We start from the raw sequence: 20,939 nt of genomic DNA on the forward strand, positions 1-20,939 counted from the left end.
GTATTTGCATACAAATGTGTGCATTATCTATATGCTACACAAATGCATATGCATGGTATCATTATATACATTTTACCCTAAATTTGTATATAGGTGCAAACATGGTTAGACAATAATAGTAAGACACTATTTTGACATATACGCATATATTCCTATGCTGCTAGTGACTCACACATTGCAGAAGGCAATATTTGGGCAGGATGCTCCATAGGTAAGGTTTGCAGTGTACAAAAACTGGCCATGGTGTGAATGTCCACAGCAGAAGGATGGCAACCCCAGGCAGCTACACTCTCCTCCTTGTGAAACACAGTAACTCTGTGGGGTTTTTTACCTCTCTGTAAAACAAGCGTAAAAAAATGTCTGCCTTTTGCAAGCCTGTTAGTTAACAGTTCAAGTGCTTTGAGATCTGGTGCTGCAAACGCAAACCCTGCTTAAGCCTGGCCTCTGAGGAGAATATACTGATGAAACTGAAACCAGCACGGTCCCAGCAGCAGGTTCTGCCTAAAGGCAGAGGCGCACCATGTACCCGCCTGAAAACGGATAAGAAGAGCAACCAGTAGTTTCAATTTTACATTTACATCTGCCAAGCCCCAAATAGTGAACCTCGACCAAGATGAGATGAGCTCATGCCACGTGATACGTAATGCAAAGGTACATGGCAGATGGCAGGTTGGTGGCTTCTCTTCTGGTCCAAGGAGATGATCTCTGATGAAATTTTAGGAGGGGGCTCAAGGCAGAGAAAAGCATTGAGTGCGAAGGGGTAAATGGTGGGGCTGTTCAGATCCATCCACCCACATGTTACAGAAATGCTGCTGCAGCTGCAAATAAATCAGCAGTGGCTCCCTGAAAGCCACCCACTTTCACTCTTTGCTCCAGCTGTGGCTACCAGCTTTGCTGGCTGATGAAGCAACTTGCAACAAAAACAAAAAAATAAACAAAAAACTAAACTAAACTAAACTAAACTAAAATAAAATAAAATACAAATAAAATAAAATAAAATAAAATAAAATAATAAAATAAAATAAAATACAAAAGAAAAAACAAAAAATCAAAGTAGACTTTCAGGCAGCAACTGGAGTCTCTGGTATCTCCTCTGGGGTGGGGATTGGTTGAGGCACAGACTCACAGGGATGCCTCGTCCTTTCTGATGAGTTTCAATGCTGCTGGAGAATTGGAAATGCAATGAAGGGGCAGAAGGGAAAGAATGGGTGGAGAGAAAAAAAGAGAATAAAGAAAGGGTGAGGGGAGACAAGGAAATAACATAAAGAAGTCAGAACAAGGGAAAAAACAGAAAGAAATGGGAGGAGGGGTGAGGAAGAAAAAAAAGAAAGGAGGAAAATTAACATAAAACAAAGAGAGAAATGAGACTTGGCCAATGTATGAAAAAAAGAGGATGTGTATCAAAACACCCCAAATTGGAGCTTTTGCAAAATAAAGAACCCACAATAATACTTAAAAGGCACTGAAAGACTGTCATCCCAGAGCTGTGCCTCCAAGGGACAACAGGAGACCTCCACAGGTGACCAGGGCAGGTCTGTGTGAGTTTCTCTCAGAAGGTTCACCCTGGCCACCTTCACGTCCCCACCAAAGCTGGCCTTGTGGAGATGCAATGGGCAAACAGATCCAGAGCTCCTGTTCCAGGCGCACACGTGGGCAATTTTGCATCTCCATAGTTTACACTGCAGTGAAGTTCACCTGGTCAAGCAAAGTCGGTCCTGCGCCTCACTTTCTGCCATGCGTTAGCCAGTCAATGTTTGCTTTCCCTTTAATCCTGGGGCATGGCTGATGTTGCCCCTCAGCATCCACAAGTCTCGACTAAGCACCTGGGGCTGCACTTCCTTGAGGTGGTTTCAGCAAAGCCAGGTGGTGCTGCAAAAAAGACACAAGCTTTGGAGTTAGCCAGCAGAGGAGCCCTCACCCAGCGATGCTCCACCCCGAACAGCTGTGCACAATGCATTGACTGATTGGCTCAGGGATGCCACAGATTGATGGCTCCTGAAGTGGTGTATCAGGCATCCAGCTGCTGTCTCCTTGACCCACCTGAATAAATACCAAGGCACCCCCAGTATTTAATGCTAGCGTTTTGCCTAGGAGGACCCAGCAGTGATGGCCCCAGAGTGTTAGGATACACACTTCAAAAAGGACTCAGGAACCAAAATAAAATGGACAAGGAACAAAAATGAATCTAAAAAAAAAATCCTTGACATATGTGGGTTTGTTGAAAACTTGAGCCTTGTATAGTTTTGCTGCAAAACTGCGCTTTTACGTTACAGAATGTAACACGAAAAGCAGGATGGCTTGTTACTTTCCCAGATCTGCCAGATGTGTCTTCCTTTCAGTTGATATCTTCATATAACTTTTTTTTTAGTGAAACCTTTTCTTAGAGCTTTTTTCTCTCTTCTACTTACACACCTCATTTTACTCTTTGTAAAATGTCCGTGGTGTGATTGAAAAGTCACTTTGTAAACAAGCAAGGAGCACACTTTGAGAAAGACTCAAAAAGCATTATCCTCTCTGTACATCAAAATTCCTGCAAAATAAGACTCCTATAATGAAAAACAAAATATGCAATTCTAGGTGCTGAAAGCATTGTGCTAAGGCTTTAACACGGCCAGGCAGAGCTGCCTTCTCCATTGTTCCTGAACAAGCCTTTCCAGCCACTCGTGATATCAGGAGGCGCCATCCAGACAAATAACAGGAACCCACATCTCTGCGGATTCTCCTCAGTCTCCATAAATAGGCACTTTCTTTGCTGCTCCATCATGTGAATCTAATGAGTTGGGTTTTTTTAACATTGGAACTAAAGCAGGAGTGCAGACACAGGCACCAGTCTGACCCTTTCTAGACCTTTCCTCCTCAACCCCCTGTTAGCAGCGGGGCACTTACAGTATGAAGCAGATGTACAGACTCCTCCAGAGCAACCCAAAATCCAGCACACCAGCACCCATTCAAAGTCAGTTCCCCAAACCAGACAGGCTCCAAGTCTCAGGCCACTGAAAGGCACAGAGGCAAGGAAAGGACTTACCCTTTCCAGAGCCCCAAGGCTCTAGAGAAGGAAGATACAGAGGCAGGAGCCCAGGGAAATGACTTGGTTTGTCACCCTGGAGGCTGATCAATGGACAATAACTGTGTTTTACATTTCTTGTCTTATGCTGTTGACATCTACATCATGCGGACCCATCCAGGGCACCGGCTTCAACCAGTGCTGAACACCTTGCAGCTTGAAGAGAGAGAGAGAAAGAGTAAGTAGGCAATATTCAGTCATATTGTGGAGGTCTCTGTGAAGGATGGGAAGGATAAGAAAAGGAGAAGACTACGTAAAGAGAGGATGGGGGCAGAGAAGCCCAAAAAGATGTCATCATGTTCCTGAAAAGCTAAAAAATCTGGCAACTGAGAGAGGAGATTGTAAAACTCACCATTGAATACACTGAATTTCTCAGCAGCTGACCGGTTATCAAGGGCTACATTTTGCAGAAAGTGATGGCCAAATATTTCTGACTAACGAGAACAGCTGTCAGGTTTATTTGCTTTTCTGACAGGTCTTCAGGAATATGTCTTTGTCCTCCTGTGGTTTTGCAGCATTACGGGTTGGCATTAGAATCTTTCCCCTTGATTCTTGTTTCTCCAGGGACAAGACAGTACTCTGTGGCCCAGCACAGCCAGAATAAAGTCCCTGCAAAAGCAGTCACCCAGATCACTGTCACCCCCTCTTCAATTTTCAGCTTTATCCAGCTACAGGTGAGAACGGAGGCTCAGTGGACACTGGTGCTGTGACACCAGCAGCCAGAGGAGCTCAGCGGGCAGATGGGTGGTTTGCAAACATCAGCTGCAGATCACTGGCATACAAATTACACAACTCTCCATCCCAAACACTGCTGTTGCAGCATGGGAAGCAACTCCTTTTCCATGAATAAACCCAAGCTTTTCTTACAGTGGTCAGAAAAAAAAGTCTATTTGAGCAATGTCTGTGAAGTCGTGCAAATGGGTCTACAAAACCACCTACGTCAATGGATTCTTTCTTTGATGTTTTAATCAAATTCATGTGCCAATATCAGATGAAATCAGCACATCACTTCGTCAGCGGGGTTACAATCTAGCTGACAGATTGCTGCATGTGCAGCAACGTCTGAGCCAGCCAGCAAGATCTGCAGCTGAGCGAGGAAGTGGGTAAGTGCCATGGAGGTAAATGCGAGGTCAAGGAAACAGCTATAGCAAGTACAAAGGTAAATGCTCAGCAGAGAAGTGATGGGCATCCAGAAGGGATTTTTCACAAGCATGCTGGCATGCTCTGTTGCACAGCTTGCTCTGCTCCCGTAGATTTCAAGCAAAAGCAGTCTGTGACAAATATTTTGAGAGTGTTTCACAGGAATCGAAGCTGCAAGATGTTGAATCTGCACTGGCAGAGCCAAGCACAAAAAGTGGTGAGTGAACTTTTTCCTACACAGATTGCACCGCAGAACAAGTTTCCTGAATTGCAGAGGCTTTTTACACTTCTTGTCATAGGCAACCCAGCTATGAAAAAGTATCTGGAAATCTCTTCTGCAAAACCTTCGTGGAATATCTTGTTTGCACCAACTGCAAGGGCAAAAAAAATGAGCCAAAAATCTTGAAAGTCATATGAACGACCCACGAAAGCTGCTGAATTCTCATGTTGGGCATCATCTTGCAGCAGACGAGGAGAGCAGCCCGGCAGCAGCTGCGCTCAGCACGGTAGCGGCGCCGTGTTGTTCCCTCGTGGATGATTCACAAGGGCTTGGTGGGGGAAGCAGGCAATTTGCGATGGGAATTTCTTCTAATGCAGCGAGTTTAGTTAGAAACCAAAAGAGCAACCCAGACCGTTAGAAACAATTCCGAAGGATGATTTTCCTTCTGAGAAGAAAACAGCCTTTGTTAGCCATACCACTGCGGGCACAGCAAGAACGTGGGAGAAAAGCCCTATTTCTCAATATAGCTCATGTGGCTTGCACAAAGCCTTTGCTCAACTTAGTTGGGGGAAAATGGATTTAATTAACTTGTTATGGCGGAAAAACGGGCCTTAGCCGCCTTCTAACAATATCTCCAGGCAAAGAGGAAAGTACCTGAAATCTTCCCAGTCATAAGGTGGAAGAGCAGCTTTCAAGTCTTTTTTTGTGCTGGCCAAGGCTTCTGGGGAGATGGGCGTTTAAGAGCCTGCGTGTGGCTTCTTTTAGCAGTTGAACGTGTGGGTAAGATTCACCTGCCATGACTCAGACATCTAAAACTTAATGTTTAGGTCCTTGCCAAGCACCTTCAGCTCCACTTGTAGCTGAGGAAATAAAACAGGCAGAGAAAATTCACTTATCCAAAGCCTGGCCTGAAAGCCAAGAGAGATGAGTGGTCCTCTGTTTTGACTTGATGGGAACAACCTGACCTGGACACGAGTTACCTTCACACCTCTACAGCTGGGTGCAAAGCCCACCCTTCCCCCAGGCTGCTAGAGATATGAGCAGCTGCTTCAACAGCCCACGCTCGTTCTCTAGGGGTAATCCCAACCCTCACAAAATCAGATATCAGAGAACACCAACAAGAAAAATTGTTGGTAAGCTTTGGCTCTGACTCCAACTTTACAGTAACACCACTGACAGGACATAGACCAAGAAAGCCCTCCCTCAAAGCAGTATTTAAAAAAATGTATTCATCCTTCATTGTTGTCAACCAATGGCCTCTTTTTTAAGGCCTGTCAAATACTCATTCCAATCTACCTTAAATATCAACTTTTGAGGCAATTTCCGTGTTCAAAGACAATGTGTTGGCTAGCACCATTGCTTCAATTCTGGATGGGTAACCTTCACATATTGCACAGCTTTGAGATGACTTACAGGTGCCCAACAGCAGTGAAGACTGAGAGAGTACATGTTTTCTTTGCACAAAGGTGAAACACCCCATTCCAGACAAGAAATCAAAGGCAGCAGCCATGCTTTGTACAACACCATTTCTTAACCAGAAAGATCTTCAGCTGGAACTGCAAACCACCTTTTCTGTAAAATAAATTCATAGATAAATGTAAAATTGTATGTTTGGCAGTATCATGTAATACTAGTACTGAGGATATTAATAAAAGACTATTATTTAATACCATATCCTACTTCCAGTTGATAAAAGCTACATGAGTTAGTAATCTGTGAGCATTGCTCAACCTCCGCTACTGGATTTACTTAAAAATGCCATGTCAGTGCTGTAGACTGAATAGCAACTTAAAAAATGAATATGTTGACCTGCAAATGGGCTGGTGTCAGTGGAAAGGGAGAGAAGATTGACAAGGACTTTAAAGTCTGATTGCCCTGTATGGAATATAGTCAAAATTACCAATGGTCTTTAGGATACCAGAATATTCTTGTTTGGAAGAGCTTGAGATGGAGTCAGATAGTACTGATACTACAGGGTAATGCAGATTTCCCACTCTCAGATTGCTCCCTTCACCTGTTAATCTGTTATTATAAGAAAGACTCATCTTCGTTAGCCACCCTGCCGCAGGGCTCACCTTATCTACCAGCAGAGAAGGCTGATTTCGTATCAGAAGTGGGGCAGGGCAAAGAGCAATGGGGAGGCACCTCGCAGCAGCAACCCGGGGATTCCAGGGCATTGAAGCATCCCGGGAATGCACTGACCACGGTGAGAGGATTTTTTTTTTTGCCTTTTCATGAAGGTAGGAAGAACTATTTTAAAGCAATGTGTGCAGAGAGGGGATACAAACTGAGGGTCCAGGGAGACAACTGCAAGCAGCACCGAAAAGAAATACACACTAGCAGTGTGTTTCACTTAAAAGAAGCAAAACCTTTCTGCAAGAGTCTTCAAACAAGGGCTTCTAGTACCTACTGAGAAGTGGAGCATGCACAACCCGCACAGTTAAAAAGAGAAAGATTAAAGAGGAGCAGAAGAGACTTTTCAGAAGACCACTATGTTCAGTGCCAGAAACATCATCTTGACTATGAATGGGACTCTCCACTAGACACTGATTCACAAAGCGATGCTGCAGCAAGAGGCGGCAGGAAAGGTTTTGAAGAACAATCCTGCTTTTGCTGAACAAATCATCTGATGGTCAGCTCAGAGTTGGAGGACCATCTCAGCGGTGACTATTTGTGAAATAGATAGATAGCAAATCAGAACATGGCCTCGAACATGCAAACCATAAAACTGTTCACAGAAATGGAGGAGCAATGCCAGATGTTTCTCCAAGATTAACTGTACCATGGGACAAGGGCTCATGAAGGTAAGAACAAACATGAAGGCTCTTGAGCAGCTGTCCAGGTAACCTGGGATGAATGCCAGGGATAAATATTCTCTGCAAGTGCATCCCTTTAACTCAGTAAGCAACAGCTTGAGGGTAAAAAAATAGGGAATTCCTACAAAGGCTATGAAAAAAAAATGAAACAGAAAATGCTCTGTGAAACCCCATGAGCTGAAACTCTGGCACATACAGAACCATGTGCACGTTTGTAGGGATGAACTGCAGGCTCACAGAAGCGTTAGGTGCTTGTGGAGACACTCCTGATTCCTTTTGGGTGATTATTAAATCAAAGCAGACCCACTGGGGAGACAGCCCTTCAACTTTTTCAAAAGGAGGAAGATTATCAGCCTCCAAGACCAGCTGGCCCATTTGCCATGTTAAAACACTCTGGCTTGAAATAGCCCCAGCTCCCATCAGCCTGTTTAGCCAAGCACAAGTATCTTGATAATGTGAGAAGTACAGGTTCTTTTTCCCCCCTCAGTAGTTTCTTCCTCCTCAAATGTTTGCTTATCCATTGTTCTGCAGAAGACACAATTATCAGCCCAGCTGATCACCTCCTTCATCAAGAAGCAAAGATTTCAAGTGACTTTTGGTCAGAGCCAGATGGGTGATCCTGCAGTGCCTGGGGCCAGCAGCTGTGTGGAGCAGCGGGGTGAACCCACCCACAGTGCTGACCCACAGCAGAGAAATCCACCCTCAGCTAAAGCTGCTCTTCATTAAAACACACCTACCTCATTCCTGCCACTAAGCAGCAACTGCGTTAGGAAGCATCACTTTGCAGCACCACTCTTTGGGGAGATGTGATACGCTGGACCTGGGTCACTTCCCCCAGCCTTTGAGGGACACCCATGCTGTGCTGGGACATGGGAGTGTCCTAAAGCAGGAGTTGACATCTCTTCCCAGCAGTGCCTCTTCCAGTGGCTGTGGAACCCCGCTGATCTGAGGGTGCTCTCAGTGCTGCGGACACAGTGTGGACACGGTTTATTGCTGCGCAGCAGCTGCAGGAGGTGGCCTCAAAAGGGCACCCAGCAGCAGAGCAGCCCGGAGGACAGGTCCTGCGGTGCACAGGTTTCCTTACACTGGGTGTCCTCACCACAGCCTCTGCCACACGGAGGAGAGCTGCACAAAGCTATCTTGCTACACGGGTGTTTATGGGCTGAGATAACCTCCCCTCTAAACAGGGAAAAAGCATATAAAGTGGGTGTACGTGGGGAAGGATCCCAGAACATGATAAACTGGTATTCACCGCTCAGCAATTACGCCGCTGCCCTCCCAGGAGCACACACCGATGGCTGAAGGCTCATCTTCTGCCTCCAAGCTGGGGTGCATGGTGGATGTTCACGTCTGTCTCATATGGGGCATGGACTGGTGGGCACTGGGTCATCTGGGACTTCATTATTTTTTTATTATTTTGGCTGTTTTGGATGAGGGTAAAACACAGGGACATTATAAAAGGATTCTGTCATGCAGGCCAAGTTCACACCAGCGCAGTAGGCACAGAGGAGCTGCCGTCCTGTTCTGTCTTTGAAAGGCTCACATTCACACACATCCCACCAACTACGTCAGCCTTTCTGGGCTCCTGAGAAGATGAATTAAGGATTACACTTTATGGGGCCTTCCTCAGATGCTGTCAGCCATGAACATACCCTGGGGACACCCATCAGCCTTCTCTCCCAGCCAGCACTGGCAACAGCGGGCTTCTGGCACAGACACATCTTGTCTCCCAAATTTGCAGCTCCAGGAGAGCAGGCTCCATCCTCCATCCAAGAAGCATCCTCTGGGGTGTGAGTCCTCTTTTTCTCCCAGCAAAGAGAGCAAGCGGCCTCTGGAAATGGTGCATTTCAGGGACATGGCTTTATGGCCCTTATAATCAGCATGAAGCAAACACAGAGTTGGAGGAGTAAGTAAATTATTGTGGACCAGAAAGAAGAATAATCCTTTGTGAGCATTTTCACAGGAGGTTATTGAAACACTGAACAAACATAATCGGAGAGACTGCTTAAGCTTCAAAATGTTTCTGTGAAGTATGCAAAAGAAAAGATAAATATATACTGGAGCTTTCTGTTCACTTCTAGGGTGGGAAAGCATAGCTTCTTGGCCACGTTTAGCAAGCATAGTTCAAGCAGTTAGGCACAGGAAGTTAAGATGAATACCACAGACATTTTACATGTGAAGAGATAAATTAGCTAGTCTGAAAATATTTTACCTGAGTAAGGGTGTGACTAGTCTACAGGGGTTAACATCTTTTTAGGGTGCAACAAGCTACAGCATTCCCTCTTTGTCTGGGATAAACGTCTCCAGTCCTCCCATAGAAATTTCACCTAGGATGGAAAAGTCGTTTAGTGGGACATCAGCTCAAGGGGAAGCCTTCTAATGCCCCGGGTGAGAGGGGGGGCAAGAGGCACAATGTCTGGCTGGGACCAAGAACCGCAACGCCCTTTGCATGCAATTTCTCATTCATTAATGCAACTTCAGGGGAGATGTCTGAGCTTTAATCATTCCTATTGATTGTGATTAGTTATGATTTGCTGCAGTGGTTTGCAGCATATTTCCTTATAATCCAGTTTAAGTATAAATCTTCCTTAACAGTTTCTGGATAATTCAGATAGCCTGTAAGAATTGTTCCTGTGGGAACAAAAACCTGGATCATGTAACACCAATTTCCATCATAAGATGCTTTTTAAATAAATCAAAACAATTGTTTTCACTCAAGCCTTCACACTGAAATGGTAACTGTTTCTTGCCCAGCTGCTGCAAAACCCTGACCCCATTTTTTAGAAAGCCTATTGTGACAATAAAATTGCTACATAAGCTTTAAAGGAATGAGTGTCGACCAGCTTGTCATACCACAACATTCATAACACCTTCAGGGAGCAGAACGAACGGTTAAAAGGAAAGTTAGCTGACTCATTTCATGAGTAGCTGGTGTTAGTCGTAGCAGCTTGGAAGTTAACAGATAAAAATGTTATCACAGCCAACAGCAATATAGCCCTAACGACGACAGACAGACTTATGTATAAAACAAGTGCAATTAACTGTCTTAAACGTGGGTGCAATTTGGATTTGGTATTAATATTCTGGTAGTATACTGGAGACTGACTGACTGCTGTAGTATGCTTTAGAGGAAAAGTCTTGCATTTCCTCATCTTCCACTGGAGAATAACTTTATTTAAAGACATACAGAGACTTCAAAGTGCTGCTTCTTTTGGGTAACTAGGCCAAATTTTGTATTCAGTCACACTGGTATAACTTGAGTTTACAGTAACTCCATTGACTTCATCAGCATAATTAACCGCTGGAACAACTTACCCAGTGATGCTGTGGACTCTCCACTGCTGGAAATTATTAAGTCCCAAATGTTTGGCTTGTTTGCTTGTTTTTTTGTGGAAAAAAAAAAATCTTTAATTGAAATCAGTAAACCACCCAACTTGTGCTGCACATGATATCAGATCAGAGGGTTATATTGCTCCACTTTGACTTCATGATCTGTGAACGATGGGTCTTGTTCACATGGGGGATTCAGGAGCTCTAGGGTGGCACAGGGTGGTAGGGACAGCTTTACGCCCCAGCAAGAGCACCTTGGCACAGCATAACACATCTCTAGGGAGGCCCATTTTAATGGGAAGTGAAGCACATTCCACCCATAAACCCTTGTCAAGGACCTTTGAACTGACTTAGCCCTGGATGTCCTGGACTCAAATCTTTATCTCCATTCCTACAGAAAGCCAAAGCACGCTACCCGATACTCACAGTTCATTTGTCACCATCAAAAAACCCTCAGCATTCAAGTATCTTCCTGTATGTTTCTAGGCAATTATTCACCTACGTCACCTGGATTATCAGATACCATGGGTTATTTGTTGATTTGTTATGTTTGGCTTCTGTGCAGTAAAATCATGTGTCACCCTTTGTGGGGGTGAGCAGGTCTGGCAAATGGTTCAGAAGAGGGTTATGTCTTTCCATAGCCCAATTACACCTATTCAAATTAGTGCTGCTCTATCTGGCCCAGTTATGAGAATTGGACTGAGGAGAGATGTGTTAACAGCGACATTTAATTTATTTTGTAGTTACGGGACAGCCACTGCAGTCATTTACTCCCGGGCAGGGTCACACTAACAGGGCAGAGGAGGCACTGCTCATCGCACACGACACCAGAACACAGCAAAGTAGGGAGTTTATGCTCAAAATAAGGTAAGTTTGGAGGTGACAGCCCAAGGCTTTGGAAGCCCCCATGTCCCTCAGCTTCTCTTTTTAAGCATAGTGAGAGAAAAGAAAATAAAATGGGAAACTTGGCACAGGATTTTAATTTCTTCCCATGTTTCACATTTTATGCCTGATGCTGCCTCCTCTTGCAGCAATAACTCCTCCTGTCTCAGGTACGTGATGCTGACAACCCCAGGCCAGACACAGGTCAGACCGTGGGATGCCCTGCAAGTGCCCATGATCATTCCTGCACACCACAGAGGCAAAGCCACGGTCATAACCCCAGAGCTGCCTCCCAACCTGCTGCAGTGAGGGACCTTCTCCAGGACCAGCATGCCCCACCTGGGTGGAAGGGCTGTTTTCCCTTCCCCAAGAGGTTCTCACCCTGTTCCAGGCATCAGGCAGAAATGGGCAGGAGCAGGCAGGGGCCGCACTCCCCAGTTTCGTCCTCCCAAGCCCTAACACCCACCACACTGGCACATAGCCCTGGTGCTTGTAGCCAAAAAATTGGGGGGGTTGTTGGCTTTTTTTTTTTTTTTTTTTTTAGTTTGGTTTGGTTTTGTTTTTGTTTGGTTTTAATTTGGCAAGCATTAACCCATCCTCACCTCCATATATCTGTACTGCTCTACCCTTCCTCATCTTTTTATCCGCCCCGTTCAGCTCTTGTTCAGGTGAGGTGTGCAGGAAATCTCAGCACCTGCCGAAGTGAGAATGGCTAACTTAAAAAAACAAAACAAAACACAGGAATTTTGCTCTTTTTCTACCAGCATAACACCATTTTCTTTCCTGAGCAATGGCTTACATGACTTTATCTGGCTGGGAAGAACTGGGACAAGTAAAAATAATAATAACTAAATGTTATAAATAACATCCAGCAACACACCTGATACAACCATAGATGGGACAGATTTTTCTCTGGGTCACATTGCCAATTTGCCCAGTACTGTTACTGTATGACTCAGTAAATGTTTTCTCTATAAGTGGGGGTGCCACACTGCAGACTGCACACCCTGTCTGCTAATTTTGGGTTTCAGCAAAACCCAGTGTGATCATCGATGGGGATCCCCATGCCCCAGGGGGTCTCTTTTCTCATCCTGCTTCCAGCTAGAAGGTAGTGGAGAGTAAATACAGCTTCTCTTTCCCATCCCAGGCAGGAGAGGAGCGGAGCGGGTTTTCCCTTCTCTGTTTCCATGTGGTGGCAAGGAGGGAGATAATCTGATTAATAGATCTCAGCACTTTTCACACAGCTGCAGTGTTCGCCCCCTCAGATCTGGCTGATGGTTGGAGGTGATGCTGCTGGGTCTCAAGGTACTGGAGATCCTGGTGAGGAGCACAGACACCCCCATAGTCCCCAGACCAGGCAGTAGCTCCAGCTTTGGTCTCCTTGGACATACCCACACCTGCTCCTCCTACTGACACAGTCCTTTGGTAACTGAAGGAGACATGGGGGTGGCTCAGGCAAGGATGCAGAGTCCCCCCCTTGCCCCAACGAGGTTAAGATACTTTAATGAGGTGAAAGTTGTCTGCTTCCTACATTGGCATCTGATTAAATGCCCATTTAGGGTACATGCTGCAGACGTAGAACAGACAAGGAACAAGTCACTGCCAGCGGCCGTGGAGAATTGGGAACAAGCCTCATGCAGCCCCTTCCAGTCTCTAAATAACACCACTGCTGAGACAGAAAACCCGGTTTCTTTCAAAATTTTGTGAAATCCAGAGCTCAAGAAGCCCCCAAAGCTACAGCCCCGTGCTGTGGGGACTGCAGTCAGGTACACTACGGCTCAGGGACCACGGGACTGCGGGCTAGGCAGCAGCCCACCCAAGCCCACCTCACTTGCTGCCCAATGCCAAACCAAAATGTATCTCCACGAAAGCGCAAGGCCCCCTCCCCTCTTTACTGTGGCTTTTCCATGCAGAAGATGAAACACGATGCAACACAGAAGAGGGTGAGGCATCTGTTTGTAGCTTCTTGGTTCGCAACGGTGAAACATCAGGGCTGGGTATTTTAACTACAGTTTTAGTCAGTCCTATTATCACCACCCTGCAGAAAAACTGCCTCGGGTGGCGGTTGTGCTCAAACCAAACCTACACATTACATGGTACACACGTGCCTGGGGAGTCGATGTAGCCTGGATGCATCTCATGTCGATGCGGCTCATCCCCTCCAACTTCTCTCCTTGGCAGATACACAGACACACAGATCCTCCAGCAGGAACACGACAGCCAGGGGCCCCAGCCCGACATCCCAAATGAAGGTGTCAGTCTTGTCTCTCATGGGGATGGATGCTGGGAGCAATAATTTTAGCAGCAAAGCTCTCATGGAAGTCAACACATGGAGTGAGGTCATCACAGCTTCTGTGAGCAAATGACAACCAGCAGCGCTGGGTTCTGGGCAAGCAGGAGAGGGCAGGCACCTTGAAAGCCCACCAAGCTTGATTCATCAGGCCTTTAAAAATTATTAGATAGGGAAAGGAGCCTGGCTTCTTTTCTTAAGAACTTTCACACTTGCAAACACCCCTCAGATTTGAGGCTTTTCTCTCTGGAGGGGGAGGATATAGGCTGAGTAGCCCCTCCAGTGGGGAAGTAGCTCACCAGTTGCTTTTAAAACATCTGCAGAAGGCACTTACAAGGGAGCAAGAGATGTTTCAGGTCTGGGGGAGGGGGAAGCAGAAAATTAACAGCAGGTGGGGTGGCTGGCCCCTGCAGAGCACCGGGATGCTCCTCTCCTCCCCTCTGTGTCCCGCCAGGACCCACGGCAGCCCCACCAGCCGTGGGGGTGCCTTGAGTGGCTTTCAGCAGCCTTCCTCCCTCTCCACTGCCCTGGTTAGTAAATAACATGGCTTCCAGTGACAGAGCAACAAATTTGAATGCAGCCCTGAATTCAGACAACCAACCTTTCATGCGTTTGGCAGCTGGTTCTGATTTCGGAGCAAACGGAAACTCGAATTTACACCCTTACCGGCTCAATCCGGGTTTGGATACCGCTGCTCAGCGTCGCTGCCAATCTGATATAGCACTGCCACACTCAGGCCTGTACATCTTGTGACTGTCCTAAAACAACCCTTTAAGAAAATTGCAGTATCAAGTTGCTTTCAGGAGGGAGGGGAAAAAAAAGTTACTTCCAATAATGTCATTAGACCAATGTTTCCTGGGCTTTTAATCTCAAAGTTCACGGGGTCTTTTTGAGCAAAACACAGCAGCTGATCACACTGAGAGCAATGCTGATGTAACCACCATTTACAGCTTAACATTGGGCTAAACTTGAAGTGTCTCTTTTATTTTCCCTTTTCCTTCTATTTTCCCCCTTTTTGTCTTATAGTTTGCAGGTTTGTAAGTCCAGCTTTATAAAGTCCAGTTTTATAAAACAATTCTGCATTTGCTGCTATGTTACGGCTATCATATCTTATATATACATATATATATAATGGAATAAACCATGGACTGGACTGGTTTTTAGGAGCAGCTTTTGGTATGACCCTCCAGTTACATTTTTCCCCTCGGAAAGCACTGAGCAAACATCCCCTCACCGGGGAGGCTTATGGTGAGTTCACAGCAAAGTCTTGGTATATCCAAAAAGGCAATTTCCTTGAGCAACCCCATTGATTTCACTGGTAATCGCTAACTTGAGGAACAAGCTCACAGCTTTGCCCTTAAATCCTGGTGGCTGTTTTGTTTGCACCTTTTCCCTTATCCAACGTAGCTGCACTGAGCTGAGCATCAGGATCCATTCTATTTAAAAATCAGCTCTAAAGATAAGATTATCCCTTATCTTTGAAAACCACCTGGCTTTGCAGAGCATCCCCTGTCCCAACCAGCCCAGGAGTGCATCCCAGCCAGTGTCTTGTATGAGTGGCAGGCACATGGGCAGAGTCCGGCCCTTGAACAAGCAAAGATGCTTTGCCAGCAGAAAAATAAGAATAACTCTCCAGTGTGGCCATCAGTTAAGTGGAGTCCAGCGGCTGCTATGGCGCAAAGGGCAGGAAAATATGAATGCCTCTTTTGGAGCCCCTAAACCCCAGAAAGGTGTCTCAGCTGTCCGCAGGGTGAGCTGGTAGACACCAAGAGGTAGGGGCGTTTGCATCCCTCTGTCCAGCTGATCATCACAATGCAAGCGTTGGGGAGTAGCTGGGATCCTCTCAGGAAAATTTAGGTGGGCACATGCTTGTCCATAAGGAAAATGGGGCTCTGCTTTTCCCTCCCAGCTTTGAGGCAGGCCTGGGAACAGGGCTGAGCACCACATTGGTCTTGGTCTCCCTCCCTGCCTCCCCACTTCCCCAGTGAAATCTGAAACGTGGCTATTTCTGCCACTGCTGACAAATACAGTCACCTTTTGCTCCCTGCTCTCCCTCACGGGTGACAGGGTGCAGTGCCGGGGACCATACATTAATCATCACACAGCGGCTCCCATGGCTTTTGGGCAGGATGGCGGGAGTGAGGCCACCCACGCCAGGCCAGCATCGCAGGGTGGGGTGAGCACAGCCCCAGCTGCAAGGGGAGGCTGTGGGGGATGCATTGCATTTGGCTTTTATTGGGCAAGTAGAAATAAATACTAGGGGCTGCAAGGGAGGAGAGAACGAAGCTGGCACTGAAACATCACTGCAGCCTTGCTCTGGCCACAGGAGCCGGGGCTGGCAGTCCAGGGGAACCTCAGTGGACCTAGCGATGCCCAAAGCAGCGCACTGCCAGGAGATGCTGCGCTGCACAGGGACATGGAGAAGCCCAACCTGGCTGGGGAAGCTCCCTCCTGAACAGGGCCGGACCTGGGCTTGGGTCAGCATCTCCACCACCACTGCCAGCACTTCAAAGAATCTTCTTCCATGGGAAAGCTCCTCTGTTCCCAATGTTGATCGCAATTCACCCCAACAGGCACTTAAAATTTTACCTGACAGGTAGGGACTGCTATGCATAAGAGCTAAAAGGTGAAGGGGAACTCTCTTGGGTTGGTCTTGGTTTCTTTGCAGGGTCCCAGCTCGTCATTCAGGGTAGGAAGGCCACTTTTTATATGTAAAGAAGCAAAGCAAGCTTTGGATACTGCATACCAGCAGTCAAGCTACTCCAATACATGACTTGACACAGCTGCCCTCAGATCCTTCCTGCCACACAGGCTGGACTGTCTAGCTTTTCCCCAGGCTTCCAGCTTTTCTTTGAGTAAAATACAGAGCACTTCATTGCATAAGTGCAATGTTGCATATTATGCATATGCAACTCATGCCCAAGGGAGTAAGGGCACCTTGACATGAGCAAAGTGTTGTCTTTTTCTGCCAGGAGCTCTGCTCCCACTTCGGGGTGTCACTCACACCCCTCCCCGGGCACCAACACTCGACACAGACGACACATTCCAGAGCACAATCAAACCTATTGTGCAGCTCTGAAACAGTTTTTGCTTTAATCTGCTGGGGGGAAACAGCACCAGGATTTTATATCTAATCCAATAAATCTACACTGACATCTTGTGGAGACCATAAGAGCAGGACATGAGAGCCGCTCGGCAGGGTGGGATATTCCCCCCTCGCTGGATCCTTCTGGACACCATCACAGCAGCAGCCAAACCTCCCAAAGCACCCACAGGTGTGTCCTCAGTGAAAACCAGGCCCTGCAGTCTCAGGAGTCATCATTCTCTGTCCACAATCATCATTTTGCTAAGTGATCCTCACAAACTCAACTGAGACTACTTACTTTGAACTCCTCACTGAAAGCAATAGCGTGGCCCCTCTTAGATAAATGCCACGTTGTTTCAGGCTTCTTAGCAAAACCCAAGCTTCTGATGAGGAGCTATTTTCATGCTGGAATTTTATTATCTCTGTAAGCACTGGAAGAAAATGGACCTGAGTAGCACTCCAGGATTCCTTTAATGCTCCTCTTCATCTAAAAATATACAATTCAAGCAAAAACTGCCTGCAGTTTGCAAGGTTTTCCTCCTTATTCACCCCATTCATTTTAGCTCGTCTGCCAGATCAGAATAATTAAGTTAAGCCACTGCCGCTTTTTTTCCAGTGCTCAGTTAAGTGTTCAAGGAGTGCAACACCCGTTAGGCACAGGCCACATCAGTGCCATGGTGTAATTGCTCAGTAGAGGTTAACCCCAAGAGCTGAAGTCCCAGCACAGAAAATCTTCCAGCCAAATCACACAATCATTCTTCCTGCTTCTTCCCAATATCATGCCAGGGACCAAACGATTACACTTGCTCTGTGGAGGGAGGGAAAAGTGCTTCACCAAGTCTCATTTCTAGCAAACCGTTCATACCACACAGGTTTGAGAAGACCGAGGGTGTCATCAGATGTCAGAGACACAGTTTGGGCTGGGACACAACCCCAGGGCTTGGCATTTACACCCCACTGAGAACTTCTCTGTTAACACAATAAATTATTCAGCCCCTCATGGGGTTTTCACCATATTAATTTCTATACTTCCCTTTGGGCAAGTGACCACCCCTGAGAAGCTTGGGGTTCTCCAGCCCAATTTCTGACACACCTGATATAGGGAGGAGAGACAAGGAGCCAGGTTCAAACCTGGTTGTGAACAAGTGCTTTGGATTTAACTTAATCAGTTCAACCACTGGCAGAGCAGGGCAACTTAAGCACTTGGGAAGCAGAAGTAAAAAAAGTGACAGGAATAGAGAGAGGTAATAAAAGTTATGCCTTGAATTTCTCCATTGCACCTTTGCAAAATGTATGGGTCCCTTTCATTCCCCCTTTTCTTCCCTTGTTCCGCCAACATGGAGTCACTGCATCTGCCAGGTCTTGTACCCTCCCCAGCACCTCCATCCCCTCCAAGATGGCCAGAGACCATCTGAAACTGCTGTGGTGGCACCAGACGGGTGGGAAATGGAGACTACCTGGCTGTGATGGAAAGTGGGGGTGAAGGAGCTTGGACTTCTTCAGAGTGTAGTGGCCAACCTGGGGAAGCCACAATCTGGAGTTTACAGTGCTACCAGGAACTACCACCGTCACCAACAGTGAGGCTCTGTGCCTTTGCCTGCAACTTTGCATTAACTCAGCCATCTCCACTCAACAAGACGTTCTCCTGCTACATACCCATTGTAGACACACCATAGGAAAAAATATCACCTACAAATCGCATGCAGACAACTTTCCCTGCAATTATGGGTTCAGGTCAGTCTTGTCCATCTTCCTGCTCTTCCCAGGGCTGCATCAATGGCCCCAGTCCTGCAGAAAGCCAGACACCTTTCCAGAGGGGTGTCACAGAGATACAGCATTAGCAGTGCATTAACCAAACCTCCACTTCATGCATGAAGAAGGAAATCTAAGACTGCAGGACATAACATGTGCTATTTTGCCTTGGACAGATCCTACTGCCAAATTCATTAAGTTACTCATAATACCACCTGACCAGTTACAAGAGGGGGAAAAACCAGCCATAAGAAAAACCCAAATGACTCCAGCGTGGGAATCACTAGCCACAGTGCTGGCTCTGCTCTGAGCAACGGCAGACAGCTTTTATCCTTTGGGCTGCAAAAGAGATGATTTTTTTAACGCTTTTAAGTGACTAATCTGTAAGCAATGCTTTAAATTCCTGCAAACCGGCTTCCCTTGGAACTATTGAGAAGTGCACACCCAGCCCCTCCAGCACACAGAAGCCCTGCCACTTGGGCTCTCCAGCAGCCCTGGTAGCATCCCTAAGTTTGCACAGCTAGGTCTCATTATTCAAATCCTGTTGCCTAGTATTAACTCTCAAATCTACATTTAAGCACCTAAGCAGGAATTAATACAGCTTCCCAAAGATCCTAAGCACAAAGAGCTCTTGTTAAGAGTTTGTTGAAGTACCGGTCTCCTAGTGAATCTGTTTAAACTACAACATTCACCTCGCTCCAGGGCTGTGAAATTCAGTCCTTCCCTACACAGCTAATGCTCCCAAGCCTCTTCCCGCAAGAGCCAAGCTTGTGAGTGTCCTGGCTTTCATATCAAAACACAGGTTAGATGCAAATACATAGAGGAGCTATTTCTAAAAGCCTGTAGTGTGTGAAGAGTCACCGTACCTTGTTTTAGAAGAGGCTTGAAATACAGTGGAATGCATCACGTTGGTAGAAATTCGTGAAGAATGGTATTTTTTAAGTAAAATGTATCTGGACATTGAACCAAAAACTAAAACTATCCTAGTACTAAATGGAGATACTCCGATATCATTCCCACTCTCTCCATTCCAAAGCCAGGAAGCCTCTGAAAAACTCTGCAGAATCTGAACCTTGCTGTTCTTACAGCTAGAAAGTCGAAAGGCTGCTTTTCCCTTCCACAGCCCGGGCCTTGCCCTTCGCCACAGGCAAACTCCCGTCCTGCGCATGAGCAGAACACAGCAACAACATTCCAACTCACAGAAAAAGGCCAACTCCTAGTTTTCCATTTGCTTTCTTGTAATTCCGATTAAAAATCCGTTTGACTATGAAGCCAGTATTTTATCATCATTCCACATCGACTCCAAGAAAACATAAGAGGACAGGGGCAGGACAGCTGATAAAATGACTAGAGTAAATGCGAGAGAACAAGGAAGAACAAAATATGTGAGCTGGAAGAGCTCTGAAAAATTAAACAGCAAGATGCAATCCAGGATTCTGAATGACCATGCAAGTAATTCTGGATGAAAAATTATCATGAGATAACTGAAGTAAAATATACTGCAGTTGCTTAAGAGATACAAAGGACGATAGACAATTAACTAAAATAAGGATAATCTAGAAAATAAGAAGTTATTTCACCAACATCAGAGGACTAGACAGAAAACAGCAGTGGCGTTGAGTGACAATCTGTAGGTGACAGCTCTCCTTGCCAGCTATGTCACGTCCTGCAGCTGCAGGGGATAAACAGCTCCAGACATTGCAGTCATCATAAGACTGCTCGCTCTAAATGAACAGAACTTTAAGGATTCTTTTCAACCAGAGCCATTTTTGAAAAACAAATGACAACAGGAAGTTTGTCAAAAGCTCAAGAATGGGTGGTAAAGAGAGATTTCCTGCACTTTTTTTGTGTAACTCACCAGTATTACACTGAGCACACATCTCAGGAATACAATAGCCTTTCGTTGAACAGATGAACTAGTAAGAATTAAATTCAAATGACATAGTTATTACCAAAAATTTCAAAATGAACTAACAAAGATAATTAGTGAAAGGAGGACAGAAAGGATTAATACCATCCAAATACCAGTGTATTTAATTAATTAGCAAAATGAAGTCTTACTATCTCAGTAACAGCTTTTCAAAATAAGAGCTGTTATCAGGAGTTTTTTAAAAACAAAAGCATTGCAACTTTTCCAGAATGGGAAAGACGATGAAACCTGTCAAGATACACACCAAGTGTGAAGGCTGTAGCAAGTGGAATTAGACCTAATATTTTCTTTGGTCAAAAGATTAGTTCCAAATTTAAAAGACAACAATTTTGATAAACTAAACTTTAAACACACATTCTACAAAAAAAACAGGTCCTTCCTTTTGTTGTCAAAAAATATTTACCTATACATGGACATACACACAGGAAAG

At 45.8% G+C, this 20,939-nt stretch overlaps 1 long non-coding RNA gene across 2 annotated transcripts; it reads right to left on the minus strand.

Moving 5' to 3' along the window:
- Nucleotides 1-1,738: 1,738 nt before the first annotated feature.
- Nucleotides 1,739-10,629, minus strand: LOC110358389 (uncharacterized). 2 transcript variants are annotated; one of them, XR_002412812.2, is made up of 3 exons: nt 10,556-10,629; nt 9,453-9,567; nt 1,739-1,869 (listed from the first exon to the last, which is right to left on the minus strand). It is a non-coding gene; the product is annotated as an uncharacterized LOC110358389 (long non-coding RNA). The 2 variants fall into 2 exon arrangements; XR_010470334.1 differs by lacking the exon at nt 1,739-1,869 and adding an exon at nt 3,082-3,220.
- Between the last annotated feature and the right edge of the window lie 10,310 nt (nt 10,630-20,939).

Source organism: Columba livia, chromosome 1 (genome assembly GCF_036013475.1).
Source record: "Columba livia isolate bColLiv1 breed racing homer chromosome 1, bColLiv1.pat.W.v2, whole genome shotgun sequence".
NCBI lineage: Eukaryota > Metazoa > Chordata > Aves > Columbiformes > Columbidae > Columba > Columba livia.